Genomic DNA, 10,612 nt, shown 5'->3' with positions numbered 1-10,612 from the left:
TTTATGGAACACAATCTGCACTCCTCCACAACAGACGGAGTTTGTGTGAGATTTAAGATATGACGCGTTAAACAATAACCTTTCAGCTTCCAAACAGAACGAAAATTCAAGTAATTAGACTCATTTGGGTTTCTAAAAGAGCTTCCCATATCACTAGCGGTTCTCAACCTTGGGCTCAGGACGCGAGACACTGGGAGGGGGTCGCCAAATGCCTTCAGAAAATATTGAGCCAATTTGTACTTATTTTTGCCTTTTTTCTGCAACTACACCAAACTTGCCATATTTTAACCTATTTTCATCACTTTTTCTTGCCATATTTTTTGCTCCCATTCTGACACTTCGACATCAAATTTTATGCACATTTTTTCCACTTTTAAAACATTTATAAATCCTTTAAACCACTTTCCCACATTTTTGGTCACTTTTAACCCATTTTTATTTCTGATATAATATGTCACAAATGTCCCATTTTTGTCACTTTTAACCTCTTTTCAGACTTATTTTTTTATTTTTTTTAACCACATTCACCTTTTGTCATGCCCAATTTTTGCCAGTTTAAAATAATTGTTACAATATTGAAACATTGAACCATTTTTACCACTTTTTCTGTCTGTTTTTGTCCACTCTAATTTGCAACTTTTAACTAATTTATGTGGGGGTTTTTTGTTTTTTTGTTTTTTTTAACTCCATTCCACCACCTTTTCCACCATTTTTAGTCACTTGTTACCCATTTTATTTCTGATTAAAAAAAAAAAAAAAAAAAAGGATTTCCATCTTTAAGATCACTTATATATAATAACAAATGTTCCTGGATAACAGTGGATATTATTCAGATGAATAAATAAATGTGGTTATCACAGATTCATAGAACAATGGACCATCATTTTACTGACTTTATGGATGGACCCCAAAAATCTCTCCCCTTTATTCCCCCTTATAGATGGTCCTGTCTCCACATGACTGTTCTTCAATGTTCATGTCTGTGTTCAACCACCTTCATCTACAGTGGGGGTCCTCGCTCTCTGAGACCTTTATTTTGGAGGTCTCGGGCTGAGAATCTGTAGAAGCACTGCACTAGACGTTGATACCAGCCTGTGTGGTGGTTGCGTATCGCAGCTCATAAATTCACGTTAAGGCTGGACATGAACCAAAGTGGAAAGTCGACACCAACCTAAATAAGATTTATATTACTGTACGTGACTAGAGGGCAATCATCTCAGCGTCAGCAAACACTGACTGACAAATGAAAACATCTATAACTTGTTCACTGTGGGAGGAGAAAGAATGGTCGGGGACCAAAGAAAACAGCAGCTGTTAGCGTTCAAAGGCAGATTTAAGACAAAAATCTAAAAATCCACAAATTACATCTAGACAGAATGGAGACGTTGGTAATTTGTTTTTAACAATGATTTATTGGCTCCATAAGTGAAAAACTGATGTTTAAAAATGATATTTGTTTTGCCTCAACTTTAATTGTTAATAAGAGAGGGAAAGTTAAAATCCTGATATTTGCAAGTATATGTTTACATTACTGTTTACAGTCAAACATTTTGATGCACTGTAGGATCTATGTTTGATCAATCATACGTAGCAGGACGTGCATCATGATCTTTGGGGAAATAAAAAGCACATCTGTGAGGTGCGGTGCACTGATGTTGATGATCATTTGTCTCTAGATCTAAAGGAACAGATGCTGCTGATGCTGCTTCCTCACTGCAATTAGCAAATCTTTTTAGGTCACGTTCAGTTTGAGGCGACTCATGCCTCAGTAAACACTCACACACCTGCTTCATTCACGTGTTGATTTGGTGCAGACATGGGCCACGGGAGGCCCGGGGGCCAAACACGGCTCTCAGTTGAATTCTGTGCAGCCCCCAGATCATATGAACGCTCAAAATGACTCCAAAAACACACAAAAAGAGGGTTAAATATCGAAAAATTACAACAAAAAATCATAAATGACAACAAATGAATACAAAAAGGTTTCCCAAAGTAACAAACAACCAAAGCACACAAATGAGAGAAAAATATATAAAACTTGAACAAAATTATATAGATCTACAACAAAAATTATTAAAACAACAAAAATACACAAAACAAGAACAAATATGTACAAAAATGGCTCCAAATCCCACAACAAGTAAAGTAAAGAGAAAAATATATACAAAGACAACAAAATATATAACACGAGAACAAAATAGTAAAATGACAAAAAAAAATCCTTAAAACAACAAAAATACACAAAATCATTTCAAAAACAGACAACATGGCGAGAAAATTTTTTTACAAATAACACAAAATGAGAACAGAAATACACAAAATTACAATAAAGGATGCAAAATGGCAACAACCACACAAAAAAGGATTAAATTTTTTTTTTTTTAAGTGACACAAAATGAGAGAAAACTATGCAAAAAGACAACAAAAATTACTCCAACAACAACAAAAATATCCTAAAACAACAAAAATACACCAAAAACAAGAACAAAAATGTACAAAAATGGCTGTGATGAAAATCCCACAACAACCTGAAGTACACAAAATTGAGAAAAAAATATATACAAAGACAACAAAAATATATAAAACGAGAACAAAAATCTCAAATGACATCAAAAATCATTTAAACAACTAAAGCCACACAAACTGAGAGAATAATATACAAAATGACAACAAAAATAGACAAAATAATTTCAAAAACAGACAAAGTGGCTCGAAAAATTATGTACAACTACAGAAAATATGCAAAAATCCAAAAAATGAGACCAGAAATACACAAAATTACAATAAATGATTGCAAAATGAAACCAAACTCACATGAAACAACAACAAACACACAAAATGAGAATTAATAGACTGATATATATATATATACTGTATATATATAGAAAATGGCAATAAAAATATGGAAAATGACTTTCGAAAGCATAATAAATCATTAAAACACAAAACAAAAATATGAATGAAGAAAAATATACAAAAATGACAGCGAAAGTTACACAAAAATCAATCATAGCACAAAACATCACAAACAGAGAATGATTCCAAAAAACAGACCAAACGACAGAAAAAAAACACACAATATGACAACATTACTACATGAAATGACTCAACTTTTATACCATATAAACTACAACATAAACACATTAAACACTTGTTGTTTCCTGTGTTAACGCTCAGATTGGTCATTATTCTAAATGTTGATCATGTGACCTTCAGATCAGAGGACAATCAGGGGTCGATTAGGACAAAAATTCAATTTGTGTCCAGACCATCCACTACATATCAGAGGACACATAGAAGCCGTTATTAAGTCAGTGATCCTCAACATGTGGCTCTTAATGTCTTCATTTAAACAGTGGTGGAAGTAACGAATTACATTTACTCTCGTTACTGTAATAAGTAGCTTTTTTGTGTACTTCTTACTTTTTTGAGTACTTTTCAAAATCTGGTAATTTTACTTTTACTTAAGTAAATTTTTGTTTTAAAGTAACAGTCTTTTCTACATTTGAAATAGATTCCGTTACAGAGTAAAATAAATCCCGTACGCGGACGGTAGTCTGCTACACTTTGTGCTATTGAACGTACCCCAGAGCTGTTGTTGGGATCGTCAATAGAATGTGTATATTGTCTATGGCCTTGCTCTGTTGATTCACGTGATGTCACTCACATTGTTGTAGGAGAAACAGAGAATCTACCATCTGAAATCATTGAAATGCTCACGGTTTGTGTAGTTTACGGCCTGCTCCAATCTTTCTAATCGAGGAAAAGGAAAATAGATTTTATAAAGTACCAAAGATTGTCGTTCACAAAGGTGAGAAATGTAAAAGCTCACAGAACAACGTCGTAAAAGTGGGTTTTAAACCTACGTCTGCGGTCAGGAGGAGCAGGAGTATGCTGATGCCTGTGTCTGTAGCGACCACTTGGTCAGAGGTATGTTAGCTTAGCGTTAGCATTAGGTTGTGTGCGACTCAGAGCGGAGCGTGCTGATAAGCCACTGTGCATCTTTACGCATTGTGTGTGCGTTTCTTTTTACAAAAGCTACAGGTGTTGTAGCCAAATGATCAGCAGTTTTGCGCAATGATAATGTGATTTTAATTACAATTACAATTATTATTATTATATTATTATTATTATTATTATTATTAATATAAAACTGTATTTGTAGGCTCGTGCATGTCACTCTGGGGCGTTCCAATGATACGGTACTACCAACCGTCGTAATATTTGACTTGCAAATAAATGAGAAATGGACTTTTGTTTTCTTTTTCTTTTGGGGCACCAAATCAAAAATCGGGCTGGCTGAGCGTTGATGGGTACAACATCTATAGATTATAAGATTCCAAATTTTAGCCCCAATCTGTTCACGAATAACAAAGGAGTAGCTATTTTAACTAGTGTACAAGAAGAAGAGGAAGAAGAAGAACAACAACAATAACAACAACAAAGTGAGGGGTGTTTTTGAATCCAGTAATCTGACCTCAATATGGATCAGGTTGACAGCCCCACTGAGACAACGGTGGTATACCAGATGCCCAGTCCACCTCTGGATACAATCACAGTTTTGTGACATTGCCCATCTCTGCTTTAGTGCTGTAGTTTGTTTAATTGTTGTTGTATTTTAGACTGAGGAGCAGAAAACTGGATTATAAAAGTGAAAAAGATGCAAAAAAAAAACAAGCAATTATAACAATAAAACAAAAGTGATCAAAGATGGAAATGAAGAAAGAAAAAAAAAGAAAGGAAGAAAAAGAAAGAAAGAAAGAAAGAAAGAAAGAAAGAAAGAAAGAAAGAAAGAAAGAAAGAAAGAAAGAAAGAAAGAAAGAAAGAAAGAAAGTCTGTCCTTAAAAATAAAGGAGCTGAATCTCTTTCAGGCTCAAGCTGTGTGAGTTTATTCAGGTGAACAAAACAGAAACACTCCTCAGGTCCTAAACTACACACGATGATGATGATGATGATGATGATGATGATGATGATGATGATGATGATGATCACCAAACATCCATCATGCTTTGTTCCTATCAGATAACATGTAAAGCCTGCACATTTCATACGTCCCACTGGCTCCTCCATTAGTCCCTGTGTAAATCAATTACAGCTGCTCCAAACATAGCAATTAGTGCTTGAAGTGTTTACTGAATGAAGCACATGGGAGGCTTTTCATTGGAGCAGCTTGAGCTGTGGCTTAAGGATCCGTCTATAGAAGCACATGATGACAGACTGTCAACAGCACATCAACTGAGAAACAATTACTGCGTTTCCATTACTTTTGGAAATTTGCAAAATCTAAATAGTGCAACAAAAACTGGTGAAGAAACACCTGAATTTACTTAAATACTTAAATATCGCTCAAAGGTTTTTACGCTTTCATGAGGAGGTTTTTCAGACGTTTTGATATTGAGATATATGCACAACACAGAACATCACATGACGTGAAGTACCTGGTCACATGACCACTTCAATAAAAAACACATTCAATGAGCAATTATACTTAGTCAACATTTAGAAATGTTGCTTTTATTTTGCAAAAATCTGTAATGGAAACCCAGCTACTGTCGATCAGGATGGAATGGGAAATATTGTGTATTTTCAATATCCGATGACTAAAGGTATACGACACACACACACACACACACACACAGAGACACACACACACAGAAGAAACAAAGACACAATGTTTCAATAGAGCAGGAAATGAAGAAGCTGCTCCCAAAGCAATAAAAAGCAACCTGCCTCATGGCTTTATGTGACTTTAATAAACGCTGCTCCCTGTAGATCAGATACAGCACAGTCAGAGGATGGAGGCGGGGCACGATCTGAGCCCCAACTCAGTAACTGTTAGTGTACTGGGATGTGATGATCAAAATATGAAATATGTTTAAGGTTAAGAAATTCTTAGGCTGACAGTTTAATAATAATCCCTGAGCGCTGACTCACAGGCACAAACAGGCATGCAGGCAAAAACCAATTTAGAGAGATAGACAAGCGCGGAGCCTTAACGCCGAGCTGTAAAAAATGCGATATACATGTCAGTATTGAACCGTGGCTGCCATACCGAACGCTTCGATGTATTATTGAGAATTGTTGCATGTCGAGCGTTATCACTGGTGGGTGGGAAGGGAGATTTGTGTTGTATTGAAGCGTATGTGTAGGGATTACAGAATTACACTCTCATCAAGAACCTAGCTGCACTGTTTTGGACACTTTTCAGGTATAATTGTGTATCGTCCTCATAGCAGTGGAAGGAAGTCTATGCCTGCTGATGATGACATGGCCGAGGGGGAGCATGTAGAGTGTGAACAGGGTTGGGCCGAGGACTGATGCTTGGGGGACTCCCCAGGTGGGATAGTGGATATGGAATCTAGCTTGTTGTTGAAGGGGGAAAACAAGCAAATAAAACCAATTTCACTCAATGAGAGGTGGAGGTATTATTGTTGAGGTGAACACACGCAGGAGAGTGTAATTTGGTGACACGGTGCACTTTACAAATGATAGAAAGGCAGAACGCGTTGCGTTGCCTCATCAGACTGTGACAGGTGAAAAATAAACGATCACACATAAAAGTGGAGGAAATGTGGATCACTCTCCATAGAAAAAACATCTGTTCAACAGGTGGAGGAAAGGGGCGGAGCTCAGCCTCACAAAAAGATGAACGATCTGTGTAACGGAGGTGGGACACACACAGATGGACTTTATATATGCGCCAAAAACGGGATTAAAGCATACCTGTCAAGTTTTGGATTTGAAATAAGGGAAATTTTCTGGCGCCCACTATGAGCCGTCCCACCACCCCAACCAAGCTCAAGTATCCCTTATATTTTAAGATAGCTGTACAATAAATCTAAAATAGCCAGAATCTGGTAGGTCGACCTTTATTAACATTAAAATGCTGTGAACATTCCTACTATCAAAATAAAGTCTGACCAGAAAAACATTTCTGGGTTAAATTTGCTGATGCAAAATGCTACACAGGCTCATTTATTAACAAACAGCTGATCATTATGTGTCACTCATTAATCATCTTACTGAGCTTTACATGTTGTTCTGAGAAGTAAAAGCAGCGACTCCTAAAATTAGTATTTTGATACATAATAAGCTATAATATACTGTATATATATAGTTTTCTATATTGCCAAAATAGGAAACTCGATACATCTTGAATCTTGATATATTGCCCAGCCCTAATTCCTAAATTATCGTCTATAATAATAATAATAATTATATAAAACTGTATTGTAGGTGTGCGCACGTCACTCACTCCCTGCGGGCGTCAGAATAATTGTTTTCTCCTCCGTTTTTGCAAATTCATAATTCAAATAATGTGTGTTGTTAAATGTTCAATGTGTTGTATTTTTTCACAGAACAGTCTTTAATTTCCTCCTTCTCCTGCTGACGTTGGAGTTTCCTGTTTCTCATGATTTTGTGCGTACGGCAGGGTCAGAGCTGCCGTGGGAGTGGAAACATTATCTCGCCAGGTTTTTTTTTTATAAATCCCAAACTTTGCTTATATGTACGTACGATACGCAGAGTTTATAAATGAGGCCTCAGGAGGTGCTTCTGTGTTTTGTCCCAAGACCCGGATAGAAGAGCACTGTCCTGTTGGTCCTCCCCCGGTTCCCAAGGGGGGCTTAAAGGCCAGTTTTTTTGTTTTGTTTTTCATTAAATATGTACATATATTCATGTTTTGTGGGCGGGGGTGTTATATCTCTACTGTCATTTCCTCCCCTTAACTGAGCTTCTGTGTGGGACTGACTGAGTGGCTGATTGCCTACACCTGGGGCCTGGATTATTTGGAGCTTCTACCAGAGACTATTTAAGAGCAGTCACAAAAGGGTCCTCCTCAGCTCTGCTTCAGACACTTTTATGGACTTTGTTGTTTTGTGTTCTTTTTGTTTGTTTGCTGGTTTTTGATAGTGATGGTGAGATGAAGCCTCGTCAGGCATCGTACTACTTAACCCAAATAGCTCAAGAAAGGGTTCACTACTCGAAGCTTCATGTGCACACGAAACCACCTACTGGCCTGGTTTATAATCACAAGCAGCTATATCTTTACCACATAAATTGTGATGCATTGAATGTTTGTGTCCGTTGGAAGGTTTTGTGGCTCTTGTGAATGACTATGAATTACAAAAACTAGTACAGTGCCCGTCGGAAGTATGTATTCATATAGTGGGGGTTTAAGTAGAGTTGTCAATTATGGCCAAATGAGTATGTGTTTGAAGATTGGATGTACAAAGTGTGTACATCAGTTTATTTGTGGGTGCAAAGTAAAATAGTGTGTGCAATTTCCCTGGTTCAATTCTATGGGACATGTGCATGACGAATGTGTTTTTTTTTTTTTTGGTTTTTTTTAACTCCTTTTTAGATTTTTTTTGTATTTTTATGTAATTTTTTTTTTTTTTTTTTTTTTGTCATGTGCATTTTTGTTTTTGTTTCTGTTTTTTTGTGCATTTTTTTTTTTTTTTTTTGTATAATTATTGTTTTTTGTTGCCATGGTAGTGTGATTTCTGGAGTCATTTTGTGAATTTTTGTATCTTTTTTGGTGTAGTTTTGTGCGTTTCTGTTGTCATGGTGTATTTTTTTTAAATAACTATTCAGTTTTGTGTATTTTGAGTCATTTTTGTCGTTGTTTGGTGTATTTTTCTGAAAAATATGTTTTTTAGTCATTTTGTGTTTGTGGAGACTTTTTGTTTATTTTTGTGCATTTCTGTTGTCGCTTTGTGTCGTTTTTGTATAAATATTGTTTTGTTTTTTGTTTCATTTTACTAATTGAGTATATTTTTATCAAACACTGTGTGTGGCTACCTCCATCTCCTCCGTGAGTTATCTCTCACACACGCATGCACGTGCATCAGCCGCGCACATAATCTGTCACAGCTGTTAAGAGTTAAAGGGACCCGTAAGTAGCACGAAAAATAAACGTGTAACACCAAAGTCACAACTCCCTCTCTAAATGGCTCTGTGTGCATTCAGCATGTACATCAAAAAGCCGTGCAGCGGCACTGTTTTTGGCCGTGTGCTATTCTCCCACTGTACTTAAGTCAGTTGTCAGCCCTGAAATGTGGGTGTTCCCATTCAAATCTGGCTTTACGCGCATTCTCCGGTGTGCGTAAGTCCTTTTCCTCTTACGCGCTTCTAACTCTGGAATAAGTGCAGCGCCCCCATAAGGTGAAACATTATATTGCACTAGAAATATGGAATTAGTTAAATTTGAAGCCACACGGACTCATGCGTCGCACAGCAGCAGCCGTGATCACTCAGCTGCTGCTGTATGATTAATTAAAACTCTGACAGACGCAGACTTCTGTCCACGTTGGTCACAGTGATTCAACTATTTTCATACTATGTCCAACGTAAAGTCACAGTTTGATTCACTACAGAGTGAAACAAGCTGTCATATGCAGATGAGGATGGACCAGAAACTGTTCCCACACATATTTTAATGAGGCTCAGGTCACTTTTAACTATTTATTTTTAAACCTGTGTATTATGGAAGCCAATAGTTCTGTTTCACTGCAAACATCCCTCTGTATTAAAGCAGGATGTTCTGTGGCCACGTTATTTCCTCATATCTCCAGCATCTAACTCTGTCACGCTTTACAGCGATGATGATGATGATCAAGGAAAGAGATTAGCTGTGACTCAGTCACACTACATTAATCTGATGAATGATCTGATCAAATCAACCTGTTATATTGTTTATCAATGAAGGCGTTTCAAATTAAAAGTGAACTTTATCATTTTCATGGATATCAGTGACATTTACAACGCTGGGAAACCTCCATGTTTCATGATTTCTAGACAGCCCAAAAAACCGCCTCCTTTTCATCAACCCACCTTCATTCACAGATACGCACTTTTGGTCTACCTTACGTGGTGGGCGTGTCAGCAACCCTAACTCTATCCCTAACCCTAAAATGTTTATTTTTGTCAGATATGAATTTTTAAAGGTGGAATTTTCCGTGCTAAATATGTTAAAATGAAAAAAATATTTGTCAAATGTGAGATTCAAACCCACGTTAGCGGTGACTGCACAGCGATCACACAGGCACATTGTGCTTACGTAGAAAAGGTCTGGAAATGTAGCTATAGTCCTCGGGGCTATGACTACGTTTAAAGTACCTCCAGACACTTTCTAATTTTAAATAACCATGAAATATAAACTTAACTTTTAGCAGTACAAAAATATTTTTAATACTGATTTTTTAAACCCAAACAAACTGCGAAATAGGCCATTTTTTGGGCCTTCATGCATATGCATGAGTGGCTGTAAACATACACGCTGCTTCAGGTGCTGCTCCAGTTTGTGTGTTTATCACAGCAGCAGCAATAAATCATTAACAGTCTTCTCACCTCGACTGACCACAGAACTAGTCCATTTAAGATGAGTCCATTGTATTGTCCAACCGCTGCATCGCATTGGGTCACAAACATGTCAGATCATTTCATGAAAGTGATACGACGCAGTATAACGGCGACCAAAAATGGAACTGATGGTAACCGCTCACGCTGCGCCACAGGAAAGTAAACTCTCAACTATCAGCTGAGTCAGCTGTTTCAAATACTCATATGAGCTGCTACGCTACTTTATTTTAATCAACACCTCTACCGTTCA

This window comes from Gouania willdenowi, chromosome 1 (assembly GCF_900634775.1).
Source record: "Gouania willdenowi chromosome 1, fGouWil2.1, whole genome shotgun sequence".
NCBI classification, from domain to species: Eukaryota; Metazoa; Chordata; class Actinopteri; order Blenniiformes; family Gobiesocidae; genus Gouania; species Gouania willdenowi.
The sequence above is the reverse complement of the archived record's forward strand: the minus strand, read 5'-3'. Positions refer to the sequence as shown.